The sequence below is a fragment of the Phasianus colchicus genome, chromosome 2 (genome assembly GCF_987193195.1).
Source record: "Phasianus colchicus chromosome 2, bPhaCol1.hap1.1, whole genome shotgun sequence".
Taxonomy (NCBI): Eukaryota; Metazoa; Chordata; class Aves; order Galliformes; family Phasianidae; genus Phasianus; species Phasianus colchicus.
The window spans coordinates 84,418,054-84,431,904 of NC_143437.1; the positions used below are offsets into that span (position 1 = coordinate 84,418,054).

General features: G+C 34.9%; 1 long non-coding RNA gene across 2 annotated transcripts in view; it reads left to right on the forward strand.

Moving 5' to 3' along the window:
• Nucleotides 1–783: 783 nt before the first annotated feature.
• Nucleotides 784–13,851, forward strand: part of LOC149919149 (uncharacterized) — a 35,608-nt gene continuing 22,540 nt past the window's right edge. The window contains exons 1-4 of one of the 2 annotated variants that reach the window (XR_016464818.1): nucleotides 784–836; nucleotides 2,140–2,210; nucleotides 4,053–4,189; nucleotides 5,533–5,640. This is a non-coding gene — a long non-coding RNA (uncharacterized LOC149919149). Of the gene's footprint in view, nucleotides 837–2,139; nucleotides 2,211–4,052; nucleotides 4,190–5,532; nucleotides 5,641–13,851 lie in introns of those variants that run through there. The other variant, XR_016464817.1, reaches the window with a different exon arrangement.

Sequence of the window (13,851 nt, forward strand, 5' to 3'; positions counted from 1 at the left end):
ACAACTTTACTAAATTATTAAATTCATGTGCAAACTAATCAGTTGAATCAGTTGAGCTTTTCATTGTTTATTTTGGTCATTTGTAACACTGAAATTATCTCCACAGAGACAGAAAGAATCTCAGAAAGCTGCAGCTATTCCTATACAGAATCATAGAATCACAGGGGTTGGAAGAGACCTCAAGAGCTCACTGAGTCTAATCCCCCTGCTAAAGCAGGTACCCTACAATAGGTCACACAGATAAGACATCCAGACAGGTCTTGAATATCAGCACAGAGGGAGACTCCACAACTTCTTCCAGTGCTCCGTCGCCCTTACCATAAAGATCTACCACAAGTTTGTACAGAACTTCCTATGTTCACGTTTTAGGCCACTAAGAAGAGCCTGCCCTCATCCATTTTTCTCCTACCTCTCTTCAGATATTTATAAACATTAATCAGTTCCCCCCTCAGTCTTCTTTCCCCCAGGTGAACAGACCCAGGTTACTCAGGCTTTTCTTATATGCGAGATTCTCTAGGCCCTTTATCATCTTTGTGGTCCTCTTCTGGACTCCTACATTGCAAATACATCTACATAACCAGTTCATCTGTCTGTGGTAATTGCAGTTTATCTGTGCAGTGGACAAGTAGAAGACAAACAGGCTCGGGCTGTCTATGCCACTTCCAGATAAATTTGATAACAAACTGAATTCTTGATAATTAGATCATGGACTAGGGGGCCTGGGATTTGGTGATCCTTAAAGTCCATTCCAACACAAGCCAGTCTGTGATTCTATGATTCTATAGTAATTGTACTCCAATTGTGACTGTGTATCTAGGGAAGCGGTTTGCTTAAAGGTAAGTCAGACTCACACAACTACTATCCACTAAGACTCTGACGCTATCTCACATAATAGCACAAAATATGTCTGCTATTTGTTCTTATGGTTTTAATGCTTCTTCCTTTTCCCCTTCTTGTGCTCACAGTGTCAGAGATAACCAATGCTATGCTTGAAACTATGACCTAAAATGGATAAGCCCAGCTCTAACTGGCTAACATTTATTGAGTTAAATTTTAGAGATGTTTGATTTGCTGTCCCATTTCACCTCATTTCTTTCTGTATTTAGCTAGGAAATGTCTTTTATCATAGTATAGATGAGGGTTGTTATACTGGAGTTGTTAATTAACTGGAGTATGTTAATACTGGAGTATGTTAATACTGGAAAGCAGCAGTATGTTACTCATGAAATGTGTTTGAGGTTTGTTTTTTCCACCTGAAAAAAATACAAAGCAGACAGAAAAAAAAAAAAAAATGTTTCAAGAGAAATAAGATATGCATAAACTTAGGTTGTTCCAAAAGTAATGTCTCCTATTTATTTCCATGGAAACTATAACAGATGCAAAGAACTCTGTTTTCTGTTAGACATAACCATAGGATGATTGTTAAATAGGTCTTTTGCAGATTGTTAAAAAATGGATGTTTTAATGCTTTACATTCAGCAGCTGGAAGACATCTTTTTTTTAGACAAAGATTAGCGAACTAATCTTTGCTACAGGGTAAATGTTTATAATACCACTAATCTAATTTTAATGTTCCCATGGCTTGATTTGTCTTTCAAAATTTAAACATATAAACTTCCTTTATAGTCCTGGAGAGAAAATTTTTGTATCTGTTTCGTCTTATCTAAGGTGTCATCTAAAACAGGAAAGAAACACTGCACCCTAAAAGGGCAACCTTCTCTACATATAAAATAAAGGAAAACTTTTGCAAGTAGAACAGTGGTAGAGATCTATTTTAAGTCTCTGTGGTTCTGACATTATATTCTAATGTTGAAATCTGTCATAGGGACAAATAGGAATTTCTTAATGATTTCTTTACCCAGTAATCATGTAATCATATATGTAAAAATCTGCAGGATGATCCAGACATTTTAAATATCAACTGCTTATATTCTCATAGCATGTAGATGAAGAATAGCGTGTTAGCCTTGACTGGCTGCCAGGTGTCCACCAAGTCATCACTCTACAATATGACAGATTGAGACAAGGACCAGGAGACTGCTTTTCAAACATTTAAAAGTTAGGATGCATCAGATTTTTGTCTAGTTGTTTGTAACTTACTAATTTCATTCTTTTTTATGCTTATTCTTTGTCATTCAGGAGTTCGTCTAGTAACATTTTGGTTTCTTATCCTTTTCTCATTTAAGTCTGTCCTCATCAACACTGTTCAGGTATGCATTTCTTCACACTTAGTAGCTCCATTGACTTAAACAATCTGGATATCTGTGTTTCAAATATTACACTGTGTGGAATAATAAATTTTACAATTTTTTATTTTTTTTTGTTTAATTACAATCCTTACCTGCTTATCTTGAAAGACATTCATTACAAAAAATATTTTTTGTCAGATGTGGCAGATATTATTATCCCTCTTATATGAATAAGATGCAAAAGGACAAGGAAATTAAATATATTTAAAAAGATAATTACTTTTTTTTTGCTTTAAAACATTTCTGTTTTTATGAATACGTGGGGCCTGTGCCAGTGAAATTCAGATATACATTTTGAGCTGTCATACTGCAAAGGAAAAAGAAAAAAAATCATTTAGTAGGTAAATTATAGCTTTTGAAGTAAAAGAGCCCTCAGCTACAGCTATTTAAATCTAGAGTGAATCCAGGTTTGTATTTTTAGTATTTTATGGAATCTGCTTACATTGATTATTAGACTGGAGGAAGGGTTTTCAAATGCACCCTAAAGCTTTATTAAATTTGCTTACTATAATATTATTCCAGATCTCTTTTATTAAGGAGCACACATTACACTATTTTAGGAAAGAGCTAAAGCAATAACAGTTTCCAGAAGTCTTCAATTTTTATTAAAAAAGAAAGCCGAAAGACTCAAATTCATAATTAATATAGGAAATTATTTTGCTACGGAAATCATTTCCTGAAAACACTTTCTTTGTTTTAAGTATTTTGTTATTGTTCAGTTGGTTGGTTTATTGGCCTTTATTTGGACTTTTCTGCTACTTCAATTCTAATGGATTGGTAATGAATGTTAACTATGTCAAAATTCTGGTACTTTGTATGAGTACCTACAATAGTTCTGAATGGACAAAAAGTTAAAAATTTCAGAATTCACAAGAAAATAAGAGTATGCTTGAAAATGTAGAAATGCAACTTGAAATATACAAGTACCATTATCAAGTTTTAGAAAGTTTTATTGTCAATCTTAGCTGGGCTTGGTCAGCCTGGAGAAGGCTGCAGTCTTTCAGTATTTAAAAGTGGATCATGAACAGGAGGAGAATTAACTTTTTACAAAGGTAAACAGTGAGAGGACAAGAGGGAATGGTTTTCAGCTTGAGGAGGGAAAGTTTAGATTGGATGTCAGGGGGAAGTTCTTCTCAGAGAGAGTGGTGAGGTGCTGTAACCAGATGCCCAGAGAGGCTGTGGGTGCTCTATCCCTGAAGGTATTCAAGACCTGCTTGGACAGGGCCCGGGACAACTTGGTCTAGTAACAGATATGCAGGTTGGTGGCCCTGCCTATGGCAAGGATGTTGGAATCCGATGATCCTTGGGGTCCCTTACAGCCCAAACCATTCTATGATTCTATGATAAGTAAGTACTTCAAGGACTTCCTCTATAAAAAAAGAATCTTCACTGTGTAATAATAAATGTCTGCCCTCCCCTCCACAGAAACTCAATTCCAATACTGTCTGTGGTGTTTTTTATCTTTCTTATACTTTCAAGAGAGCTGACTTCTGAGGAAGACTTTACACATCTAGAGTTTACAAAAAACACTACTCATTTTAAAAAGTTCACTTCTGAATCTTAATTTAGTGGTGTTCTTGCCCTTGGGTGGAGACAATTCCAGATATGAGTATAGACTGTGAGAATTCATTGAGAGCAGCCCTATGGAGAAGTATCTGGGGGTCCTGATGGATGAAAAGCTGGACACAAGCAGACAGTGTGCTCTTGCAGCCCAGAAGGCCAACTGTATCCTGGGCTACACCAAAAATGGATGACTAACAAGGAGAAAGAGTTGATTGTCTCCCTCTACTTTCCACTTGTAAGGTCTCATATGGAGTACTACTTCCAAGTCTTGGACCCTCAGGAGGGATGTGAAGCTGTTGGAGTGTTGGAGTTGTTGGAATCCAGAGGAAGGCCATAAAGATGATCAGATTGCTGGAGCACCTCTCATATGAAGAAAGGTTGAGGAAGTTGCATTTATTTATCTGAGAGATTAGAAAAGAGAGACCTTATTGTGGCCTTCCAATGCTTCAGAGGATCTTAGAAGCAGGAAGGAGACTTTTTGCATGATCTGACAGTGACAGGATCAGGGATAACAGCTTTAAACTAGAAGAGGGGATATTTGTATTACATGTTATGAAGAAAATTTTTACCAAGATGGTGGAGAGGCTCAAGAACTGGTTGCCCAGAGAGGCTGTGGATAGCCCATCTCTAGAGGCATTCAGGACTAGGTTGGATGGAGACCGAGGCAGCCTGACTTAGTGTCTGGCAATCCTTGGAAATAGATGATCTTTAATGCCCCCTCCAACCTAAGCCATTCTATGAAGATATGCGATTCAGGTGTGAGTTCTAGAAACCAAAGATAGACTTTCACTACCATCTAAATTTACAGTGCTATTTCTCTGTATAATGTCATTTTACTTAGTTATGAAATGCACTGAAGGTGATATAGGGAATACAGTTGTGTTTACGCTCAACAGTATTTGATATCTTGGGCTACTTTATGTCTACCTAAATTCTTGAGATGAAATTATTTTCACAAAATTGCTATATTGTCTTTTCACACAAACAAACAAACAAATAAATAAATAAAAATGAATCTGAGTATAAATGCAGTGGATTTCAATATGATTGAAATTTTGTCTGCATTTAACAAAGAAAAACTTTATCCATCTATGAAGTTAATCTGTAGTAATTTAAGTTTATGTACACTTGAATTACAAGGTTCTAAAACTGTCTAGAGGACTCACAATTCCATTTCACATTTCCCATGTGGTATTAAAATACTACCAAAAAATCCACTACCAGAAAAAATTATGTGAATGGCACAGTCCAAACATGCTTCACTTCTGATTCTCTGACATTGTTTATGTGTTTGGGTTTTTTTTTTGTTTGTTTGTTTGTTTGTTTTTGGTACAGCTGTGAGTCTACTCACAGCCAGCAAGAAACAATGCATAATTTTTATTAGTATTATTTCCTGCTTGTCCCAGTGCCCACATTTCTGCATTAAAGCCAGTTGGTTTTGTTACTGGTACAGTAACTTGGATGTCATTCAGCTTCAAGAAATAATTGAATTTTTATACTTCATAGAAACATTTGGCCTATAGGCTACCCTGCTTATTCTGGCTTTATAAAAATAGCTGCTGATGGCAAGAGTGAAAAAAATATATATATTATTATAAAATAAGATACAAAAAGATACAAAAATGTACTTACTCAGACTTACTTCCAGCCTAGCATTTATCTTCCAGCTGTCATTTCCAAGCTTGTCGTGCACCACTGTCACACAATACTTCTCTTACAGATGCTGAGGGCTAAATGCCATGCCTTCCTATACGCAGCAGGATTCTTATTGACTTCACTGACAGTTGTGCTCATCTAAAGAACAGAGATGATTTTATCACCATTAGCATAATTGAAGAAACTTTAGCCTTTTCTTTTCTGTTTGTGTGTTTTATTTATAACCACAGTACTATTAAGACAAAAACAAACAAACAAAAAAACCCACAAAACCAACATGGTGTACATCTTCTTTATGTGTATACCAAAACTCAGCATAAATGCTTTCTCTTCAGCTACCAAAAAAATCTAAAATATTGATTATTTGAATTATAAAATTAGAGTATTTAAAATATGATTTTTCTTTTGTTTAATGCAGAAGTACTGAGTGATTTTTGTCTTCTCAAGAAGTCAAATTCTTCTTTTTCTTCAGACATTCATATCTTACTTGGTGTTCCTGGCTTTAGAGACTTACAAGTTCGCACTCAAATACCAAATCATTGGTCAAGCTCTCAGTGTTCATGGGGAAATGTTTAAAATGCATCAGTGTACCATTGCACTGGAAATAGAATGCATTAAAAAAGGTGAAATCACTGCAAATAGGAATCTAAATACTTAAATTCACTGAAAAATATTATCTGACAACATTCTGCAAACCAGTGCATGAAATCCTATGACACTATGTAAATTCAGTAGAAAGAGGACTCTGAAAGGTAAAATTAATCAAAATGCTAGGCTTTGATAAATATTCAAATATAGACTAAACACTAAAATTACTTTCTTTTGTTTGGAGAAATTGTTTTCACCACAAAATATTGTTTTATTTTACTGGGATCAGATTATCTGTTTTTCACAGTTTTTAAACAAATAAAACAATGTGTAAATTTATAAAACAACCTATTATATGCTTCTACAGTAATATATATTCACAAGTCCTGCTGCATTATACTTGTGTTGTTCCAGCAAAAGGAATTGGAGATAAAGATACTTCCACTTTGCATCATTTGTAATATGTTTCTACAGAAAATATGCTTAAAGAAAGAGAGAAGGAAAGAGATTTCTGGGTTTTTATTTTTTGGAAAGGATATTTACCTATAAATTACCGAATAAGCTTTATAGTATAAAGTATAGAAAGTAGTTTTCCCCACAACAATGAAGTGTATTCTTCACACATTTTCAGACTTCTAAAATCAAAGTGTGAAGCACCACAAACACTTCAAAGAAACTCCAGAAAAACTTCAAAAGGCTTTGAATACTCAGAGTAATTACATACAAATTAATTGTCTTAGATGAATAGGGCCATGTTCCTCAGCCTCTGTATGATTAGATCTAATACATCTGCACAACTGAAAGTCATGTTCAGGCTATCATAGAAGCCCGTCCCTCCCTTTTTGTTCATATGTATTGAGAAAGATGAAGTGAATACCATTTTTTTAAGTCTTTTTATTGGCCTCACTGATCTGCATGCATTCCTCCACCAGACATGTTTATTTTCATTATACTAAGATAATATTTGTTGGCCCAGTTTTGCCTTTTCAAAATTTATTCACAATAACTTGCATGAGAGAGCACTTTCATGAAGTATTTTAAGATTCAGAGTGAACAGAAACACCATCCAGAGAAGTCTGTTTCTCTCCATCGATTTTATACAGATCCCTAGGCATATAAATTCTCAACTTTGTATATTATTCATGAACTCAAAATTAGATAGGATGAATATGGGCGCCTGTATTCAGTTTCATTATCTTGCCTGCCTTGCACTGCTTGTCTATTTCAATTGTTTGATTAGAAATACCAAGACAAATGAAATTTCTTCTGCGATATCTTTTTTAAGATTTGATTCCTATCCTATAGCTGTTAATCAAACACACCATTACAAATTTTACCCATTCCGAAAATCTGTTCTTCCTTTGCTCCCTAAAGCGACTAATATTTGGATGCAATATTTGCTTTGTTTTCTTGAAATAAATTATTAGAATTGATCAAGTGATACTTTTTTGTGTGTTAGATTTCATAAAATTTCACTTAATTTAACAAATGTCATGTGCAATTACATATTTTGAAAGGAGTTATATGAAAGTATATTTAATTTTTTCTTCTACTATTATTACTACTTAAATGTCAAGCAAATTTTCAACTAGAACACTGACCAAAACTAAAAAGAGGCTTTCTGCTAGGTTTTCTACACAGTTTGAAATATAGACATTTATATTTAGGCAGTTGTAACTGATGATCTTTGTAGGTCACTTCCAACTGAACAATTCAACATTTCTTTATTTCTAGATGTTTCCTACAAAGAGACCCAGGTTTAAAATTGTTCACTTCACGTGAAGTGGCAGATAATTTACATCCAGTAAAGAACTATGCTGTGTTAGACTTAGAAAAGTATAACATGTTTTTTCCAGAAGAATAAGAAAATGAAATAATTTCTTAGTTATACATATCTCTTAAGGTATAGCAAAATAAATAGCTAAACAATTCTTACTCTAACCACTTTAAATGACAGCACTTGGGATCACACAGTTTTGCTTTTAAGTGAATGTTATTTCACAGGGTTTTTTTGTTTGTTTGTTTGTTTGTTTTTGTTTTTGTTGTTGTTGTTGTTGTTTTTTAAATATTCCTTAATGTACTCATTATAAGAAAAAGTGCAAAATGAGAGATTAACCCTTCCATTCATCTCATTCAAAGCATAGAATTCTCTCATTTTGGTTTCCCTCAATAAGTAATTGTTTGACTAGTTTGCTCTATACTTCTCTCTATAGCACTGTCTCTTTTAAACCATAAGGATACCATCCTAAACCTCTTCAATTCGTATTTCAACAAGTTTAGTGTTTGAAGACCTAGGTTTTCATTCATGGGATGGAGGCTTTATGTCACAAAGGAAATAAAACTGTCTGATAGCACCTGTTCTATCTATTTTATATCTGAAATAAACTCTATCTTGGTGCTGAAGCATTTCAAAAACATCTGAATGTTATTGTTGCATAGGTCCTGCGTATGCAGCTATAACTTTTGTATTAGAAAGATTTATATGTGTTTTCAGATTGGGCCAAATACTCAAAGGCAAAAGGGAGACATGGTTGCTTAGCACTTTCCTATGGAAAAATAAAGCATCAGTGAAATCTTGACAGAATACAATGTTTTAAAAAGTATGGGAGCATAAAAATATGAAATTCTTATAAAAAATCAAGTGACTGTGTCTCCCCTTGTCACAAGTCATGGCACATTTGTGTCTTCAAATTGGATTTGTAGCTTCAATATTTTAAAATTTTTTCATAATCACATTACATACCACATAAAAATAAGCATATTTAGATTTCAAACCAGATTCAGGTCACCAAGACTGAAAGTTAACACTACTAGAACTGGAAAAATCTCGTAGTGAAATGTGAGCAGTGACATGTATGCCACTACAGTTGGTAGTTGTTTCGTGTGTGTGTGGCTTTTTTGTTTGTTTTCTTGATCATCCTACATACTTCTAAGGAATCTTTAAGTGTCTGTATACCCATATAAAATAACAAAGAAATCTAGGCAGCTTTCTAGTTTTAAAGCAGTATCAGCTCTGGCTATGATTCTCATAGCATCAACAGACTCCTTATATTAACTGTTCCATTTTTATAATAATCAGATTATTATTTATTATTATTCTGTTAACTGCATCCCTCATGTACTGATTGAAATCCACTTTTCCTGAATGTGGACATAAAGCAGAGATAATTCCTTTCCCCTTAGCATCAGCCTCTGTTGAATTTGGAGAGCATTTCAACACTTAAAGTTTTAGAAATTAAATGAATCTCTTTCTAGATGTGTCCTTATGCACATTGTTTTCTGATTTCTAAGTTGGTAGTTTACACTGCTCTCATTTTAGTACTGTGATTTGAGATATTTCAGGAAGTACCATGGCTGAGTCTGAATGTAACTTCCCAGCATAGACCTCAGCAATGTTAGGTAAAGAAGAAGATTCTCTCTGCATTCCACATAGACAGGATTTTCAGAGTTATTGGTCAATACATCATCTGCCATTTTCAGCAGCAGATTAGTAGTATGATGCATGTGCAACTTGTTTATTCTCCCTATATTTGTTTCTATTAAGCTAGTCTTTGTCCTCAAACTGCATTTATGCAGAAGACCATTCTTAAGTGCAAGAGTCATTTTGGTCCCTATTGAATTATAGTTCACATTTATCAGATTATTTCCCAATTTTTCAAAATAATTTAACATTTGAATCCTGATTTGCTACAAATGTTCTGTCCCTCTCTGTTGTTTGCTAATTTAATGTTAACTCTCTATTCCATTATCTATATGCTTACTGAAAATCCTAACACTGTACTCAGTAAAGACCTCCAAGGAACCTTACATGATACTACATTTAGATAAAGAAGCTTTAATAGTTAATAACTAACTTTAATAGTTAAGCACTTTATCAATTATTATCTTGTAGCACCTGCACATATCTTGTATTAATCCCAAGAAAATATTATTTCTAACACTACTGACATGAATCATAACATTAAAAAATGATCACAAGAAAGAACAGGTCCCCAGATGTTTATGAGAACAATTTAAACTTAGGTAGTTTTACTGTATCTTCTTCATCTCTAAGTGGCCCATTATGTGAAAACAAAGCTGATCAAAGTAAGGTATATGAAATCAAACATAATCTTCAAAGAAGAAGTACTCAAGAAGTTAGAAGTAGTGAGATGCTGTGGAAAGATTTTTGTATTCATGTTTCTGAAACACTGACCACAAAAAAGTGTGCAGAACAGAATTAGCATTGCAGAATTATGTTCATCATATATATATTTTTTTATCAAAATGTAGAACAATCAGCAATTAACATCATTAATATGTTTCCCTATGTAGACAATCAGGATTGTTTGTTTGTTTGTTTGTTTTTCTAGTGAGAAGACTAAATTTTCTTCCAGATATTTAAACAAGCTCACTGCCCTGCTACTGGAAACTGATGAAGTTAAATCCCTATTGACAGTAATATATATATAAAATATCTTTTGTGATATTTTACAAATAAACAGATGTCTACTGTCTCAGCCCTCCATCTCTGTCATGCATGCATAGGAGGGAAGTGATCTTATCAGTCTGTAATCAATAAAGATTTTTTAAAATAACTTGATATTTTATATTTTAATATCTATTGAGATTTAAAATCTTATACTACTCTCATAAAAAAGCAAGTGTTTATTATTTGTGGTGAAAATTTAGAGTGAATGACACAAATTTGTTTTTTCTTAAGACCAACATTTGTTGTCAATTATAAATCAACAGCATTCTGTGTAAAAGGCCAGAGGGTATTCTCAAGGTTACTTCTTTGACTCACTGCTTTAACAACCAAAGTTGTAGGCAAGGAAAAACTAAGTGTGTGCCCAGGTAGATCTGACCTTTCAACATTATTCACCTTTAGTCTTGTTGATTATCAACCCATGAAGTTAGCCAGGAATTCAATCACTGCAACAGGACACTTTGCAACAGAGAACAATAGTGAAAATCACATAAACCTGGCCAGTAGTCTCTCAGATAATTAGTGCAGAAGTTTATCACTGCTAGGATCAAAGTTTTCTTAGAAATGTTGGATCCACTGGTGATACTTCCTTTTAGAAACAAAGGTAAAACGATTTCTTAGTTACATCATCTTCTGTTTTAATTTCCTTTTTTGTTAATATCTCACTTTCTTCCTTTCAGAACAAATTTTCTATGTTGTGTGTGATCAACTGAAATAGATTTAAGCCAGGCATGAAGGTAACAAAAAATAGTAGGAAGTAATCTGGAAGATAAAACAGTAACCTAGTAAAATGTATGACAGTTTAGTAAGAACAGAAAGAAACTGAATACACTGGTGGCAGTACTAGAAGCATAATAGCAGATATATTGATCAAGAGCATAACATATTAATTTGGCCTAACTCTATTTGGCCCTTATCAAATTTAAGGAGGATCTTCAATGGGAACTGCTCTTCTTAACCATCTTGACAGTTCAGTGTTAATCTGACTCTGTAAATTCCATTAATATCCTGAAAATGTAACTCAATATTCACATCTCTGTCTCGTTCTGATTTATAGGAGGAAGAGGAGGTTCTTTTTAATATATGTATATCCAGTGGTTCAAATGTTGGTCCAACAAGTTTATTATAAATCCTATTCAGGGAGACGGGGAAGGGAAGGACGGTGACTATTATGAATTAGGGTAATGGGGAAGGGAATGAGGGTGATAGAAAAGATAGGAAGTAAGAAAGTATTGCGTGAAGTGGGGATAGTCACCACTAGGATCCAGCAGCAGTGCTGTTGCATGCCATTTTGAAGGTCCGAGGCAAAAGTGCAGGGGGAGAGCAGCAGCAGCATGGCCGGCTTTGGGCAGCAAGTAGATAGCAGGAAGAAGTTGCAGAGCCAGTCCAGGAGGAAGCAGCAGGACTCAGGTAGCAGGCCCAGGAGAGTCCGTCAGCATGCAGGCATTCCATAGTGAGGAATCTGATGGCAGACACCTTTGTTCTTCAGCATGCTGGTAGCGCGCAGAGCAAGTCCAGAAGGGAGAGAGGCAAGTCATGAGGCTTCTCATGGCAGAAACCTCTTCTTCACGAGGAATATGTTGCCAGAAAACCTAACCTCATGGTTGTAGGTCCCCTTTTTATCCTTCTTCTGCCAGCGTGGTATTCCTGGGTGCTTGGATAAGGGTCATGTGCAGCATCTCCTGAGATGGCCATCTTCCTTGAGATAAGCCCACACAAAAGACTGCTTCCTGGCCATTAATCTTCTTAATTTCACTTCTCTCTCTTTCTCGTTGCCCCTGGCCTTGTCCATCTGTGTCCCTCAGACAAAGGATTTCACCACCTTTGCCCAGAACTTGTCCATCAGTGTTCTCCAGACAAAGGATTTCTCAACCCTTGCCCAGGACTTGCAGGAATCCAGATATATATGAGTTGAAGACTGCATGGAGAAATATGGATCACAGCCTGAACAGACGACTAGTCTGTGAGAAAGGGCTTGAGTAATCTTCCTCTAGCTTCTGCATGCAGAAGAAGCTTGCTTGTTAGAAGCTGCTCTGTAGCTGTAACTAAATATCCTTGCTTTCTGTGAAAAACCTTGATTATTCTGCTTCACAGTGCTTTAATGTATTCTGCTGTTACACATATTGCCATAGGTGGACATGGAGATAGGTGGATATCTTTATATTGTCTTTGGAATTGGTGAACCTTATGCAGAGGCACTGGCACTTTTGCATTACAAAGGCTACTCATGGAAGGTAGCTCATTGTTCTGAGATACCAAAACTTTCTTCAGTTTCTCAGTAAGCTTCTGCTTAACTCTTCCTCTTTCTTCTTAGCTTATAATCATTTGGGGTAAAAAATTGTGCATTTGCAAAGTGTCCTGTTCAATACCATTTCAATCTTGTCTGTATTATGTTTAATTTCTACTAATTGTACTACTTATTACAGCTCAGAAAGCTCACAGCTGGCAACATAAAACTCCTTCAGTGATGGGCCTGCTAAATAGTGTGCCTCATGCTTCCCTTGTATCAGACATTAACAGACAAACATTATTACTGATATAGGCTGACACCACTGATTATACTTTTGCATATACTGGCAAGTAAACAGAAACATTAATTTTAATTTTAACTCTATTAGGAATTTGAAAGTAAAACAAAAGTAGTGTCTGCAGAATACAAGTGGAAGTTTTTTAAACAGCATAGCAACCATTTATTTTCGGATTTGTAATGGAAACTTCCAGAACAGGTAGTAAAAACTTTTTTAAAAAATGAGACAGTATTCCCAGCAAAATGTCTACAACATTCAAATACACATATTTTTGGTTGGCTACTTATTGTAGGAAAGGAGAGAAAAACCATTCCAGAGTACAATAAGTCTACCATTGTAATGTATCAGTGAGTGGTATTGTTAAGGCACACTCCAATGATTTCAGTCACAGGAGTGATGATGGGAAGGGAAACCTTAAGAACTGTTCTCTGGGGAATGTAGTTCTTCTCTTCTGGGCAGGTACCCAGAACTTGAGCATTAACAGTTAAACTCCCAGTGCCCTACAGGATGTTATGATATGGAATACCGAAAACCAAAAGTCACAAAACCATGACAACAACACAGACAGACTTCTCTCCTATTTCTTGTTTTGTCTTTTTTGCTTGTATTTTTTTTTAATTTCTGTTTTTACATTCTGTAAATTTCTGTCTATAAATAAATAAATAAATAAAACCCTTATGATTCTTTCCCTTACATGTGGATGACTTTGTCAACATATTTTTTATTACTCTATTCATATAAATCTTTTTGAAATCATTCACTGTTTTATGTTTTTGGGGTTTTTTTTTTCTTCCTATAA